The following is a 17,370-nucleotide window of genomic DNA, read 5'->3' as shown; positions in this document are numbered from 1 at the left end:
GTAACTTAGGGGAAAATGATCAATAAAAAATATATAATCCATACCCTCAAAGAGTTACTATTCTTTATGGGGAGTTAACATATATGTGTGTGTGTGTGTATACATATATATATTCATGTATACATGTATACATATACATATGCATATGTATATATGTATATGTGTGAGTATATATGTGTATATGTATATATAAGCCATTTAAGAGGTAATTTGGGGGAAAGAGGTACTAGTAACTGGGGAATGAGGAAAGGCCTAATATAAAAGATGGCACTTCAGTTAAGACTCGAGGGAAAGATTCTAGGAAGTGGATATGAGGAGGGAGGGTATTCCAGGCCTGCAGTAAAGTCTGAGAAAAGGCATGGAGGCAGGGATGGAAACAGAAAATGGAATGGTGTTTGATAAGATCAGACGTCCAACTCAGGGTCTACTCAGTGTAGCAACAGCCCTTCTTCCTCCACAGTGGTCAGCTACGACCCCCGATTCCCCAGCAACCATGTCAAAGGGACCCACAGTTGTCATTGATCTTGGCACTACATGCTACTGTGTGGGAGTCTTCCAACACAGGAAAGTGGAGATCATTGCTAATGACCAAGGAAACAGGACCACCCCAAGCTAAGTCACCTTCACCGACACTGAACATTTAATTGGTGATGTTGCAAAGAATCAAGTTGCAATGAACCCTACCAACACAATTTTTGACGCTAAACGTCTGATTGGTCGCAGATTTGATAATGCAGTTGTACAGTCAGACATGAAGCATTGGCCTTTTACAGTGGTGAATGATGCAGGCAGGCTTAAGGTCCAAGTGGAGTACAAAGGGGAGACCAAAAGTTTCTATCCAGAAGAAGTATCTTCTAATGGTCTTGACCAGGATGAAAGAAATTGCTGAAGCTTACCTTGGGAAGACTCTCACAAATGCCGTGGTCACAGTACCAGCCTATTTCAAAGATTCCCAATGCCAGGCCACCAAAGATGCTGGAACCATTACTGATCTCAATGTGCTCTGAATCATCAATGAGCCAACTGCTGTTGCTATTGCTTATGGCTTGGACAAAAAGTTGGTGCCGAGAGAAATGTGTTGATCTTTGACCTTGGAGGTGATACTTTTGATGTCTCCATTGTTACCATTGAAGATGGCATCTTTGAGGTCAAGTCCACAGCTAGGGACACTCACTTGGGTGGAGGGGACTTTGACAACAGAATGGTCAACAATTTCACTGCTGAGTTCAAGTGAAAACACAAGAAGGACATCAGTGAGAACAAGAGTGACATTCGCCATCTTTGCACTGCTTGTGAATGGGCTAGGCGTACCCTCTCTTCCAGGACCCAGGCCAGTATTGAGATTAATTCCCTCTATGAAGGTATTGACTTCTATACATCAATCACCCGAGCCCCTTTCAAGGAGTTGAATGCTGATCTCTTTCATGGCACGCTGGACCTGTGGAAAAAGCCTCAAGAGATGCCAAGCTAGAAAAATCACAGATTCATGACATCATCCTGGTGGGTGGTTCTACTTGAATCCCCAAAATCCAGAACCTTCTGCAAGATTTCTTCAATGGCAAAGAACTCAACAATTCTGATGAGTCTGTTGCTTATGGTGCAGCTTTCCAGTCTGCCATTTTGTCTGGATATAAATCTGAGAATGTGCAAGATTTGCTGCTGTTGGATATCACTGCTCTTTCCTTTGGAATTGAGACTGCTGGTGGAATTATGACCATTCTGATCAAACATAGTATCACCATCACCTATGTGGACAACCAGCCAAGTGTGCTTATTCAGATTTGTGAAGGTGAGAGAGCAATGTCAAAGGATGACAATCTGCTTGGCAAATTTGAGCTCACAGGAATTCCTCCAGCACCCAGGGGTGTTCCTCAGATTGAAGTAACATCTGACATTGATGGAAATAGAATCCTCATTGTTTCTGCTGTGGATAACAGCAGAAGCAAGGAGAACAAGATCACCATTGCCAATGACAAAGGATGTCTGATCAAAGAAGACATTGAGCATATGGTCCAGAAAGGCTGAGAAATACATGGCTGGGGATGAGAAGCAGAAAGATAAGATGTCTTCCAAGAATTCTCTGGAATCTGATGCTTTCAACATGAAGGTCATCATAGAGGATGAAAAACTGAAAAGGAAAATCGGTGAAGAGGACAAACAGAAGATCCTTAGCAAATGTAATGAAATACTCAACTGGCTGGATAAGAACCAGACTGCTGAGAAGGAAAAAGTTGAGAATCAGCAGAAAGAACTGGAGAAGGTCTGCAACCCCATCATAAATAATCTGTACCAGAGTGGAGGGGGCATGCCAGGGGGCATTCCTGGTGGCTTCCCAGGGTGTGGAGCAGCCCCATCTGGAGGTGCTTCTTCTGGACCCACCATAGAAGAGGTCGACTTAACACATCAGAAGAAAGAGCATTGGGATCCAGCCAAGATGGCAGCTAGAAAGCAGGGACTTGCTTGAGCTCCCCTCCAGGTCCCTCCAAAAACCTATAAAAATGGCTCTGAACAAATTATAGAACTGCAGAACCCACAAAATAGCAGATGGAAGCTGGGCTCCAGCCCAGGAGAGCCTGATTGATCACTGGGTAAGGTCAATCACACAGAACTGGGAGCAGAGTGGAGCAGATCCCAGCATGAGCCACGCCTGGACCAACCAGACCGGGAGCTGGGCAGAACAAGCCCTATCACCCTGAATCAGTGAGCTGTGGCAGTTACCAGACTTCTCAACCCACAAACACCAAAGACATAAGAGAAGGTTAATGGGAAAAGCTGCTGGGAACAGAGTGAAAGGAGTTTGCAGTTCGGCCACCACCCTGGGGACAGGGGGTGGGTGGTGCAGCTACAAAACTACAGCTGCGGTTGCTTCTGGCCCCAGGCCTACCTGGTGGGAAGACTTAAGTGGCAGAGCAGAGATGGAGTGCAGACACTGCTTGAGATCTGAGTCTGGTCCGGGTTGGTGGTTCTTGGGGGAGGAGTAGCGCTGGCGTGGCAGCTGTGGCTTGCTGTGTAGAAATAGCTCTGAAAACAACAGTGCAACCCCTCAAGCTTGGGACAAAGTATTCTCTACTCTACAAGCAGTCATACCTTGATGAAAAACTCAAGGGTCAAGTAAGTTGGCTTGGAACATGGCCAGGCAGCAAAAATGGACTCAGATTCATACTCAGACTTTAGAATCTTTCTTTGGTGACAAAGAAGACCAAAACACACAGCCAGAAGAAGTCAACAAAGTCAAAGAGCCTACATCAAAAGCCTCCAAGAAAAACATGAACTGGTCTCAGGCCATGGAAGAGCTCAAAAAGGATTTGGAAAAGCAAGTTAGAGAAGTAGAGTAAAAATTGGGAAGAGAAATGAGAAGGATGCAAGAAAACCATGAAAAACAAGTCAATGGCTTCCTAAAAGAGACCCCATAAAATACTGAAGAAAACAACACCTTAAAAAATAGACTAACTCAAATGGCAAAAGAGCTCCAAAAAGCCAATGAGGAGAAAAATGCCTTAAAAGGCAGAATTAGTCAAATGGAAAAGGAGGTCCAAAAGACCACTGAAGAAAATACTACCTTAAAAATTAGATTGGAGCAAGTGGAAGCTAGTGACTTGATGAGAAATCAAGATAATATAAAACAGAACCAAAGGAATGAAAAAATGGAAGACAATGTGAAATATCTCATTGGAAAAACCACTGACCCTGGAAAATAGATCCAGGAGAAATAATTTAAAAATTATTGGACTACCTGAAAGCCATGATCAAAAAAAGGGCCTAGATATCATCTTTCAAGAAATTATCAAGAACTGCCCTGATATTCTAGAACCAGAGGGTAAAATAGAAATTGATAGAATTCACCAGTCGCCTCCTGAAAAAGATCCCTAAAAGAAAACTCCTAGGAATATTGTCTCCAAATTCCAGAGCTCCCAGATCAAGGAGAAAATACCGCAAGCATCCAGAAAGAAACAATTTGAGTATTGTGCAAACACAATCAGAATAATACAAGATCTAGCAGCCTCTACATTAAGGGATCAAAAGGCCTGGAATACAATATTCCAGAGGTCAATGGAACTAGGATTAAAACCAAGAATCACCTACCCAGCAAAGCTGAGTATCATGCTCCAAGGCAAAATATGAATTTTCAATAAAAGAGAGGACTTTCAATCTTTCTCAGTGAAAACACCAGGGCTGAACAGAAAATTTGACTTTCAAACACAAGAATCAAGAGAAGCATGAAAAGGTAAACAAGAAAGAGAAATCACAAGGGACTTACCAAATTTGAACTGTTTTGTTTACATTCCTACATGAAAAGATGATGTGTATGATTCATGAGACCTCAGCATTAGGGCAACTGAAGGGAATGTACATACATACATACATATACATATACATATATACATACACACACACACACACACACACACACACACACATATATAGACAGAGGGCACAGGGTGAGGTGGATGTGAAGGCATGATATCTAAAAAATTAAACTAAATTAAGGTATGAGAGAGGAATATATTGAGAGAGGGAGAAAGGGAGAGATAGAATGGGGTAAATTACCTCACATAAAAGTGGCAAGAAAAAGCAGTTATGTAGGAAGGGAAGAGGGGGCAAGTGAGGGGAATGAGTGAATCTTGCTCTCATTGGATTTGACCTGAAGAGGGAATAACATACACATTCAATTGGGTATCTTACCCCACTGGAATGAAGGAGGAAGAAGATAAAAAAGTAGGGATGATAGAAGAGATGGCAGATAGGGAGAGGAGGTAATCAAAAACAAACACTTTTGAAAAGGGAGAAAATTGAACAAAGGGGGATAGGTTAGGAAGGAGCAAAATATAGTGAGCCTTTTGCAACATGAGTACTCTGGAAGCATTTTACGTAATGATACACATGTGGCCTATGTTGAATTGCTTGCCTTCTTAGGGAGGGTGGGTGGGGAGGGAAGAGGGGAGAGAATTTGGAACTCAAAGTTTTAAAAGCAGATGTTCAAAAACATGTTTTTGCATGCAACTAGGAAATAAGATATACAGGCAATGGTGCACAGAAATCTATCTTGCCCTACAAGAAAGTAAGGGAAAAGGGGATGGGGGGAGTAGGGTGACAGAAGGAAGGGCTGACTGGGGAATGGGGCAACCAGAATATATGCCACCTTGGAGTGGGTGGGAGAGTAGAAATGGGGAGAAAATTTGTAATTCAAACTCTTGTGAAAATCAGTGCTGAAAACTATATATATTAAATAAATTAAATAAATAAAATTTAAAAACAAAAAACAACAAAAAAAAAAAAAGAAGAAAGAGCATGCCACACAGCTTTCCAAAAAGTGAAGGACTCAAATTTGTAGCCAAGGCAGTAGCAGTTTAAAAGTAATATTTAAAATACTCTGTAAATCTGGGCATTCTGAATACTTGAATGTGTGCAGAGGGAGAGAACTCAACAACATTGCACTTTATCAGTACTGTAAACAACTGCAAATGCAAATCTTGTCTTGGAGAATAAAATCTATTTAAATTGGCACCATAGACTTCCAGCTCAGTCAGATCATAAGGTACAGGAAGGGGAATAATGAATTCTAAACCTAAAAGTCTGAAGCTAGGCTTGGAAGGGCTTTACATGTTTCTAGTTTGTTTCTCAGAGATCAGACATAGAACTCATTGCCAAGCACTTACATACTTTTATCATGTTATTCAAGAGCCCAAGGTGGTTATTTATGCTGTAATTAGTCATTGGGATAGGACTTTAGAGGAGTGTATCAGGAGGGCCGAGTTTATAATCTCAAAGAAGATCATAAACATGTCTGAAAGGTTCGGAATCGCCGGATAGAAGAAACTCTCATAGTAGAAGGCAGAAGAATCAAAACATTTATTTAGGCTCAACAGTAACCAACCCATGAACCAGCAACCCCATTTTGATATGTTGGTCATAATCTTCCAGGCCCAATAAGTACGCCTTGAAAGAGTAACCAGGAGGCTACAGAGAAACATGATTGCGTAAAGCAAAATCATGTTTCCCCCTTGATGGTAATAAGATTACCCACTGGACTGAAGTCTTTGTTCAGCTTCCTCCCGTAGATCAGCTCTGCTGCTGGCAGCTCCTGCCTCAGCTGTGTCTGTTTCTGAAACTGAAGCTGCAACTGAAACTGACGATGTAACGGTCGTAACTGCCTCTGTAACGGTCGTTGTAACTGCCTCTGGCTCCAACCGGAAAAGGAAAGAGAGGAAGAGAGAGAACTCTCCGAGCTGTCCTCTCCCCTCTTATAGGGTCTCTGACATCATTAAGCTCCGCCCAAATGACCAGGGCCGATTGGTTCCTGAGTTGGCTCCTCCCCCTAGGGTAGACCAGGTTCTGGAGCTAACACCTCCCCTCAGCCAGCCCCATGACTCCCCACACAGGAAGCCGTCTGCCTCCCGGCATGCTCCCCGGGCCTCCTGCCCCGGAAGAGCAAGCCACAGTGTCCAGAGGCTCAATGAGGCAAGCTGAGCCATTCAAAGAAAACAAAAGCCATTATGGCTACATTCCACCCCTTGTTATAGGATACATAATCTAATCAGCCATGTATCCTAGAACATACATTGTGATTCAATTACAAAGGAAACTAAAACATATCATTCATTATAAAGCAAAACATATCATTTGGTGACATTCCTAAACATTGGTTTAACGATTCAAATGCGATCCACCCCTAGGTCCCAGCAAGATAATCTCTTCAATCAATCATCCCCAAAATAATTATTAATAATTCAAATGTCCACCCCTAAATCCTTGTATCCATTACATAGGATCAATAATATCATAACAATAAAACAACACAGCAAGGATAACACAAAATAAGTAAACAGAACACTATCATCATTTCCACCCCCCCCCTTGAACGATTGGGGCTCAAAATCTTGGGGTGAGGGGTGAAGGTCTCATTTTCCATAGCTTCTTCATGCTGAAATTGGATGTAGAGATGGCCCTGCCCCCAAAAAGTCCCATTCCAGAGGTCATTTCTTTAACAAGCTGGCAGGGATTCCAAGAATGCTACATGCTTAGGCAGTCACCGGAAAGTGCAGGGTGCTTAAGCCTGAAGGAAACAAAACTAGCAACAAGGTTAGCCAAAACAAAGGACAAAAAGAATAGACAAGTATGGACTATAATTCTTCAAATAAAATCATCTCAAGTTTGGTTGAGATTTCAGTTATGCAAAGATCCAACATCAGAGCCAAACTCAGGTGGGAAATGTTTCTTTTCAAAAGGAACATAATGAGGAAGCCAAGAGGATCCCACCCTAGATATAGACTAAGATTGTCCTCCCAGCCTTTCCCCAAATGTACAAGTTTTCATCCGTTGATCACACAAGGTCACCTTCACTCTGAGTGGCTTGTGGGCTTGCAGGAGCAGTTCTTATTTCCCTATTTCTCGTGTTATCAAGTCCTCTATCTCTGTACATTCTATATAATTCGTTGGTTGGAATTCCATCTATCATTTCAAAACCTACCCCTGCTCTCAATAAAGTAGTAAACATTTCTTTCCTTGTTACTCTCCTTTGGCGCCAAGTTTGCTGGTTATACACTCTTCTCTCTCGAGGAGATCTATCCCTTCCCCAGTCACCTAAGTCATATAACTGTAAAATCTTATTTATCACTGTTGTAAGACGGCTCCCTACTTCTCCAAGCAATAAATTCAAAATTAGTTGTTTATAAGCAGGGGGAGCTGTCCTAATTATTAAATTCCTATGAGACAGTCCCATTGGATCATTGTAATATTTGTCTGCAGTTCCTGTCATAATGGCAGTCTTCATTACCTCCTCCTTTAGTCTCATGATACAATCTCTAAGTGAATACCAGGGTCTGTGCTCAGTGGGCCACATAGAATCAGTATCATATCTCTTATTGCATCCCACAGCGGCTAATGCCAACAGAGTAGTCCTGCTATCACCATCTCCTTGCTGATGATGTTCCCTAAAAGCTTGTTGAACTAGAGGATCATGGCTGATACCTATGAATCTCATGCAGTCTGTCCCATCTACTGATATTCCACCGGCCCCTTGATCACTGAGTCTTACCATCCAAGATATCAATGGTTCTCCTATTCTTTGGCTGAATCTACTCAAAATATCTGTGACCTCTTGCGGTGAGAAATCTTCCTGAATTTCCCTTGTAACTGAATCTTCACCTCGGGTTTCTGTCTTCCTCCTTTGTATGGGTCGAGCCCTTGTCTGATCATTTAACCATCTCCTATTCTCTGTGTGAGGCACATCCTGAACCCCAGTAGTGTTTTGTGCCTCAGCCGGCTCTTTCTGGGCTGGGTTGAAATGCACTCTGGGCTTTTTTGGTCTCCTGTTGCTCTTAGCCACATTAATAGAAAAGTTCTCATTTGAGTCAGTTTGGTCTCCTGCTATCTGAGATTCCTCTTCTTCCTGTGGGGTAGGAGTGCCCCTATGTCTTTCACTTAATCTCAATCTTTCGTATACTAGCCGGTAGGCTGATAACACTATCCAGCTTTGCCTAGATAGTGATGCCCCTGACTGAATCCCAACTTCTCGTAAACACTTTTCCAAATCCCTAGGATCTCCTCTCCGTAGCCTTGGTTCCCAGTTTTCACAGGGTCCAGCTTTTTTAGCCAATTCTTTTGCTAGGGAGGAATAAAATGGATCCTCCCATCCTGGGATATTTATCTCTTCCTCTGGAATTGTTCTGCTTCTAAATAGAGATCTTATACCTAGCGATCCTGTTCGTGACGCCAAATGTATCAGGAGGGCCGAGTTTATAATCTCAAAGAAGATCATAAACATGTCTGAAAGGTTCGGAATCGCCGGATAGAAGAAACTCTCATAGTAGAAGGCAGAAGAATCAAAACATTTATTTAGGCTCAACAGTAACCAACCCATGAACCAGCAACCCCATTTTGATATGTTGGTCATAATCTTCCAGGCCCAATAAGTACGCCTTGAAAGAGTAACCAGGAGGCTACAGAGAAACATGATTGCGTAAAGCAAAATCATGTTTCCCCCTTGATGGTAATAAGATTACCCACTGGACTGAAGTCTTTGTTCAGCTTCCTCCCGTAGATCAGCTCTGCTGCTGGCAGCTCCTGCCTCAGCTGTGTCTGTTTCTGAAACTGAAGCTGCAACTGAAACTGACGATGTAACGGTCGTAACTGCCTCTGTAACGGTCGTTGTAACTGCCTCTGGCTCCAACCGGAAAAGGAAAGAGAGGAAGAGAGAGAACTCTCCGAGCTGTCCTCTCCCCTCTTATAGGGTCTCTGACATCATTAAGCTCCGCCCAAATGACCAGGGCCGATTGGTTCCTGAGTTGGCTCCTCCCCCTAGGGTAGACCAGGTTCTGGAGCTAACACCTCCCCTCAGCCAGCCCCATGACTCCCCACACAGGAAGCCGTCTGCCTCCCGGCATGCTCCCCGGGCCTCCTGCCCCGGAAGAGCAAGCCACAGTGTCCAGAGGCTCAATGAGGCAAGCTGAGCCATTCAAAGAAAACAAAAGCCATTATGGCTACAAGGAGGTAAGATAGGATTAGCCATTTGGTATCTCATAAGGGTTTTGATTATATCTAGAGATATACTAAAGTTACATAGGGTCATTTACATTATAAAGAACAGAGAAAATTTATTTTAATTATGCAAAAGAATTATTCTAATTCTTTGATTGGCAGTAATATAAATGTATGTACATACTGCAACTTTGAAGGCCATAGCTGATGTGAGCTTTATCAACTTAAGCAACTCTTATCTCTGACCTCCTATGAATCCTACAAAGGGGTTTATTTAAAATTCAGGGACTTTCTTGTAGGTCATTTAATAAAAAAAAATACTAATATAGAACTCAGGTTGTCCTTGTTCTTACCACATGACTAGCCTTCTTCATTTTGTAATTGTATGGTCCAAGATGTACATTCTGGTGGACGAGCTCAATGGTCTATCAATCCAACTTGACAACCTTAACCAAACTAAATTAAAAAAAGGGAACCTGAACAGGAAGTGGTTTATTTTATTCTTTAAAACAAGTCCAGTGCCTGCCACCTTGCCATGCCATTGATTGTACTGCAGACTGCCTGGAGGTATTTAAATTAGAGTTACATAGCATTTCAGTTCCCTCTGATTCAAAGCCAGTTAGTTGATAGTCAGAATACTCAAGGGGCATTTTATTATTCTATAATATGTGCATCAGATTAATCTAAAATAATTTCAAACAGGAAGTTTAACAGAGTAGAAAAGAAAGTATGGCTACTCATTTATTAATGATGATGGATTTTTTTTAAGTAGGAGCACATTGTTAGATATCTTATGCTTCTAATCAGAGTATCAGGATAAGACTGAATTACCTATAGAATAAAATGGGTGCTTGCTAAAAATGTCTCCCAAAACATAAATTATGTGACAGTGGATAAGTCATTTCATCTGTCTGAGCTTCCATTTCCCCATCTGCGCAATAAGAAATGAGTCTTACTCTACTGAAATCTGCATTCAAAGATATCATGGCTGCAAAGTAGCTGACACAAAATATCACTGCAAACACAGAGAAAGCTGTGTTGTGTTTCAGGGTCATTGAATTTGTAATGTAACCACCATCCTTGTTCTTTACTGTCTCCTGACATCACTTCTCTAAGACACAGTTTCCTCAGCCATAAAATGAGGGGAGTTAGACTAGTTGACTCGAAATTCCCTTCCAGCTCTAAGTCAATCAACAAATCAGTTAATGAATATATAATACCTGCCTGTTTCTGCATGAGGCAGTGTGACCATTGCTGGAATTAGAAGGAATAGAACAATCACTGAAATAACGGAGTTTGTATTCTACAGAGAAAAGAAGGGAAAACAACATGAGCACATATATTACAAGATAATCTAGCCAAGGAAGGCCTACCAAAAGGCATATTATGAAAGGCCTCAAGTAGGAGGTATGACCTGAGCTAACTTTTGAAAGAAACTATTATTTCTTTTTTTTTAAATTCCATAATTTACTGCTTAATAGTTTTTTTTAGTTTTCAGCACTGATTTCCACAAGATTTTGAATTACAAATTTTCTCCCCATCTCTACCCTCCCCCTCACTCCAAGATGGTATGTATTCTGATTGTGTGGATCCCCAGTCAGCCTTCCCTTCTGCCACCAACTCCCTCCTCCCCATCCCTTTTCCCCTTACTTTCTTGTAGGGAAAGATAGATTTTTAGACCCCATTGCCTGTATATCTTGTTTCCCAGTTGCATGCAAAAACAACTTTTTTTCAGCATCTGCTTTTAAAACTTTGAGTTCTGGAGGTGGAGCCAAGATGGTGGCTGGAAAGCAGGGACTTGCATGAGCTCCCTGCCAGGTCCCTCCAAAAACCTAAAAAATGGCTCTGAACAAATTCTAGAACTGCAGAACCCACAAAATAGCAGAGGGAGGCAGGGCTCCAGGCCAGGACAACCTGGATGGTTGCTGGGTGAGGTCTATCATGCACCGAGCTGGAAGCGGAGGGGAGCAGAGCCCAGCATGGGCGGCGGTAGGACCAACCAGACCAGGAGCCGGGAAGAACAGGCCCAAGCACCCTGAGTCAGTGAGCTGTGGCAGTTACCAAACTTTTCAACCCACAAACACCAAAGACAACAGAGAAGGTTAATGGGAAAAGCTGCTGGGAACAGAGTGAAAGGAGTTCATGGTTCAGCCACCACCTGGGGGGCAGCAGAGGTGGTGCATCTCTGAGGACAGAACTACAGCTGCAGTTGCTTCTGGCCCCAGGCCTACTTGGTGGGAGGAATTAAGGGGGAGATCAGAGCTGGAGCGCAGAGACTGCTTAAGATCTGAGTCAAGTCCTGGTTGGCGGTTCTTGGGAAAGGAGGAGTGCTGGTGTGGCAGAGATGGCTGTATAGAAATAGCTCTGATAACAACAGCACATCCCCCCAAGCTTGGAACATAGTACTCTTTACTCTACAAGCAGTCATACCTTGATGAAAAACTCAAGGGTCAAGTAAGTTGGCTGGGAACATGGCCAGGCAGCAAAAATAGACTCATATTCAGTCTCAGACTTTGGAATCTTTCTTTGGTGACAAAGAAGACCAAAACATACAGCCAGAAGAAGTCAACAAAGTCAAAGAGCCTACATCAAAAGCCTCCAAGAAAAACATGAACTGGTCTCAGAGCATGGAAGAGCTCAAAAAGGATTTGGAAAAGCAAGTTAGAGAAGTAGAGTAAAAATTGGGAAGATAAATGAGAATGATGTGAGAAAATCATGAAAAACAAGTCAATGACTTGCTAAAGGAGACACGCAAAAAAAATGAAGAAAACAACACCTTAAAAAATAGACTAACTCAAATGGCAAAAGAGCTCCAAAAAGCCAATGAGGAGAAGAATGCATTGAAAGGCAGAATTAGCCAAATGGAAAAGGAGGTCCAAAAGACCACTGAAGAAAATTGGAGCAAGTAGAACCTAGTAACTTATGAGAAATCAAGATATTATAAAACATGGAAAGATGATGTGTGTAATTCACGAGAACTTTCTAAGTATGAGGGTAGTTGAAGGGAATACAAATATATATAGACAGAGGGCACAGGGTGAGTTGAATATGAAGGAGTTTTAGATATCATTCCTTCATATTCAACTCACCCTGTGCCCTCTCTCTCACTCTCTCTCTCTCTCTCTCTCTCTCTCTCTCTCTCTCTCTCCCGCTCTCTCTCTCTCCATATATATATATATATATATATATATATATATATATATATATATATATATATATATATATATATGTATATACTCAAATTGCTTCTTTCTGGCTGCTTGCAGCATTTTCTCCTTGATCTGGGAGCTCTGGAATTTGGTGACAATATTCCTAGGAGTTATCTTTTTGGGATCTTTTTGAGGAGGCGATCTGTGGATTCTTTCAATTTCTATTTTACCCTCTGGCTCTAGAATATCAGGGCAGTTCTCCTTGATAACTTCTTGAAAGATGATATCTAGGCTCTTTTTTTGATCATGACTTTCAGGTAGTCCAATAATTTTTAAATTATCTTTCCTGGATGGATTTTCTAGGTCAGTGGTTTTTCCAATGAGATATTTCACATTGTCTTCCATTTTTTCATTCCTTTGGTTCTGGTTTATAATATCTTGATTTCTTATAAAGTCACCAGCCGCCACTTGCTCCAATCTAACTTTTAAGGTAATATTTTCTTCAGTGGTCTTTCGGACTTCCTTTTCCATTTGGCTAATTCTGCCTTTCAAGGCATTCTTCTCCTCATTGGCTTTTTGGAGCTCTTTTGCCATTTGATTTAGTCTATTTTTTAAGGTGTTGTTTTCTTCATTTTTTTGGGCATCTCCTTTAGCAAGTCATTGACTTGTTTTTCATGGTTTTCTCACATCACTCTCATTTCTCTTCCCAATTTTTTCCTCTACTTTTCTAACTTGCTTTTCCAAATGCTTTTTGAGCTCTTCCATGGCCTGAGACCAATTCATATTTTTCTTGGAGGCTTTTGATGTAGCTTCTTTGACTTTGTTGACTCCTTCTGGCTGTATGTTTTGATCTTCTTTGTCACCAAAAAAAGATTCTAAAGCCTGAGTCTGAATCTGAGTCCATTTTTGCTGCTTGGCCATGTTCCAAGCCAACTACTTGACCCTTGAGCTTTTTGTCAGGGTATGACTGCTTGTAGAGTAGAGAGTACTTTGTCCCAAGCTTGAGGGGTTATGCTGCTGCTTTCAGAGCTATTTCTACACAGCAAGCTCTGCCACACCAGTGCTACTCCTCCCCAAGAACCACCAACCAGGACCATGACCCAGATTTAAGCAGGCTCCCGCTCTGATTCACTGCTTCATTCCTCCCACCAGGTGAGCCTGGTGCCAGAAGCAACCATAGCTGGAGCTCTGGAAACAGCCCCACAGCTGCACCGCTTCTGCTGCCCCAGGGGCGTTGGCTGAACTGCAAACTCCTTTCACTCTGTCCCCCGCAGCTTTTCCCACTAACCTTCTCTGTTGTCTTTGGCATTTGTGTGTTGGGAAGTCTGGTAACTGCCACAGGTCAATAATTCAGGGTCCTACAGGGTTCTACCACCTGTTCTGCTTGGCTCCCAGTCTGGTTGGTCCTGGCTTGGCCCTTGCTGGGCTGTGCTCCACTCCACTCCCAGCTCTGTGTGATAGGCCCTTCCCAGAAACCATCCTGGCTTTCCTGGGCTGGAGCTCTGCTTCCTTCTGCTACTTTGTGGGTTCTGCAGGTCTAGAATTTGTTCAGAGCCATTTTTTACAGGTGTTTGGTGGAACCTGGGGGAGAGCTTAAGCAAGTCCCTCCTTTCCAGCTGACATCTTGGCTGTGTCCCCTCCAGAAACTATTATTTCTAAGCATCAGAGGAAGGGAAGGAAGCTCATTCTAGGTATGAAACATGGTCCCTGTGAAGACACTGGCATGGTGAGCTAAATGTGCTCTATAAGAAACTGCAAGAAGGCCCACTGAGCTGGACTGCACAATGCTTTAAGGGAGCTGCCTAGAAAGGCAATTTGGAGTCATGTTGTGAAGAGCTATAAATGTCAAAAAAAAAAAGTGGTTGTAATTGATTCCAGAAGTAGAAGGGAGCCTTTGAAGTGTATTGAGTAGTGGAGGAATATAATTTTAGGACGGTCATTTAGCAGCAATGTGAAAGATGAATTGGAAGCAGGCTAGACTTAGGCCTAGAGACCAATTATAAGGCAATGGAATAGGCCATCTGAAACATGATGTGGACCTAAATAGGGTGAGTTAGATTATTCTGTAATGCTATGTATTTACAGAGTGGGTAGGGTATACCATGGAAGAGATAGTTTAAAACAACTTCAAAAGAGAACAATTCCCATGATCTCCCTGAATAGCCCTTTTCTTGTGGAATAAAAAAAAAAAACAATCCAACATTTTAAAAATATTGGCTTTATTAATAGTTGTCATTTGCCTAATGCTTTAAAGTTTGTAAAGCCCTTTAAAGATATTATCTCCTCTTATCCTCACAACAAACCCATGTGGCAGATATTACTATTACCTTCATTTTACAAGTAAAGAAACTGAAGTACAGCAGACAGGTAAAGTGGCTTACTCAGTGTCACATAACTCTTAAGTGGTGGAGGACAATTTTGAACTCATCTTTCTAATTCCATGTCCAGTGTTTGGTCCACCTTTGCCTCCTAGTTGCTTCTTAATGGTAGGCTTTTGTTAGTTTGTAACAGCAATGCTTTATTCACAGAATCACAGGATTTCAGAGTTAGATGGGACCTCAAAGTCATGTAGTGTAACCCAGGGGTGGGGAATCTGTGGCCTTGAGACCGTATGTGGCCCTGTAGATCTGCAAGTGTGGCTCTTTGATTGAACCCAAACTTTACAGAATAAATCCTTTGATTATAAGGATTTTTTTATTATTTTTTTATTATTTTTTATTATTGGTTAGACTCTAACCAATACCCAGAAAAGAATATTTATTACAACAGACTCAATCAGTAATCATCCCATCTACAGCTGAAGATTCCCATCTTTGATTTAAAAAAAATATATTATACTGAAATTACATATTACACACTTAAATGAAATTTTACTTGGTATTGTAAAATAATGCCCTGGGGATGTTTAAATAGTTTTCAAGGAAATTACTTCAATTAATCTTCTTGTTGACATTGGAGATATCAGTTTTGCTCTATTTGTCAAGCAATACAAAAAAAAAGTGAAACTATAATACTGGAAAGGTTTTCATCTTTTATTGTGCTGAAAGATGGCTCCACCTGACATGTGGTGGGGAAAAAAAAAAATAAACTCTTCACATTCTCACATCTCCTGTAGATTTGTTCCTGCTTCTTTCTTTGCACATTCCAAATGCTCAAATGTGTTTGATAGGGCCAGAAAAAAGGAAAACATATACTGGCTGTCAAAAAGAGAAGAAAGGAGGTAGAAGGTTTCTATAAAGAGTGAAGGAAGGAAATAGTTCTAGATAATCTGTAATATGAGTCTGTATGAAAATTAGAAAAGCCAAACAGAAGGAGCTCTGGGGTATAGCTGTCAGTAGTTTCTGCTGGTCTAGTTTCCTATTTCTGTGCCAGGTACTATGCTCAGTTCTGGGATTAGAATAAATGGAACAATCCCTCACTTTCCTCATCTATAAAATCAGAAGTTTCAATGATTTCTAACATTCCTTTATCTTGTAAATTTTCATTTATTCTTTGAAAATAGTACTTCTGTTCATCTCTAAATTTTTAAAAAAGAATAATTGACATTGGTTCTACAATCACATCTGCCAATTATTTCAATTCTCAAGGAGGTAGCTTATCTGCATCAACTTATTTGAACTCATCAGTGGCAGCTAGGTGCTCTATCACTATCATTTACCTTATGTATAGAGGTGGCATGGTTTAGTGCATAGAAGGGTAGTCCAAAAAGAATCCAATTCTTGCCTCTGATACATATCAGTTGTTACTTCGAATAATTCATTTAACCTCTAAGTCGTTTCAGCAACTCTCTAAGAGTATAACTTGCAGAGTAGGTGCTGACCAATTCACTATCCCAATCTTGATAATTTACTTCCTCTTGTCAATTTTTTAATTATTTGTTTCCATTTGAAGATATCTTCCTTCACTAACCCTCCAAGAGTCCCATCTATAAATTTTTATAAGTATGCTTCATTCAAGTTACTGATAAAAAGGATGAACAGAATGGGTCAAGGACACATACTTAAAGCAAAGCAATCCATTAGACTTTTCCTTCTCAGCTGAACTCATTAATAAATATTCTTTGGGACTATTCATTCAACTAGATACAAATGCACCTAAATATACTATTGTCTAGCACTCCAGCCTGTATCTCTATCTTGCCCAGAAGCGTAGGAAAGACTTAGTTAAATGCTCTGCTAAAATCTAGGTATATTTCATCTACAAATCTCCTGATTTCCTTATTACATCAAAAACAAAATGAAATTATATCACCAACTGTCCTTGATGAATCCATAGTGGATTATAGTAATCAATGACTTCCTTCCCAAATGTTCATGAAATACACCTTGAATATAATGTGTTAGAGGTCATATCTGTAATCTACTGAAGAAGCTGAGTGTAATGGACTGCTTGAGCTCAGGAGTTCAGAGCTTCAGTGTGCTAACATGAATTAGTTTTCACACTAAGCCCAGTATCAGTATGGTAGGCTTCCAAGAGCAGAGGGTCACAGAGCTCCTTAAGGAGAGATGAACTGGCACAGGTGGGAAATATTGAAGGCCAAGCCCCAAACCAATCACAAGTGGAATTTGTTGACTTAAAAATAGCAGCTGTACTTTCATTTTGGCCAGATAGCAGACCCAGTCTAAACAAACTAACAAATAGAAAAATAAAAACAATAATATGTTCTAGAATTTTATCAGAAATACGTCAAAGCAATTTTCGCTTTAGCAAAGACCCAGAAGCAAAGTAAATGTACACCAATTGG

At 41.2% G+C, this 17,370-nt stretch overlaps 1 pseudogene; it reads left to right on the top strand.

The window, feature by feature from the left end:
• The first annotated feature begins 493 nt into the window (after positions 1-493).
• The window catches only part of LOC118835054, a 30,876-nt pseudogene continuing 13,999 nt past the window's right edge, over positions 494-17,370 (top strand).

Source organism: Trichosurus vulpecula, chromosome 1, assembly GCF_011100635.1.
Source record: "Trichosurus vulpecula isolate mTriVul1 chromosome 1, mTriVul1.pri, whole genome shotgun sequence".
NCBI lineage: Eukaryota > Metazoa > Chordata > Mammalia > Diprotodontia > Phalangeridae > Trichosurus > Trichosurus vulpecula.
This window is presented reverse-complemented; position numbering and strand designations above follow the sequence as displayed.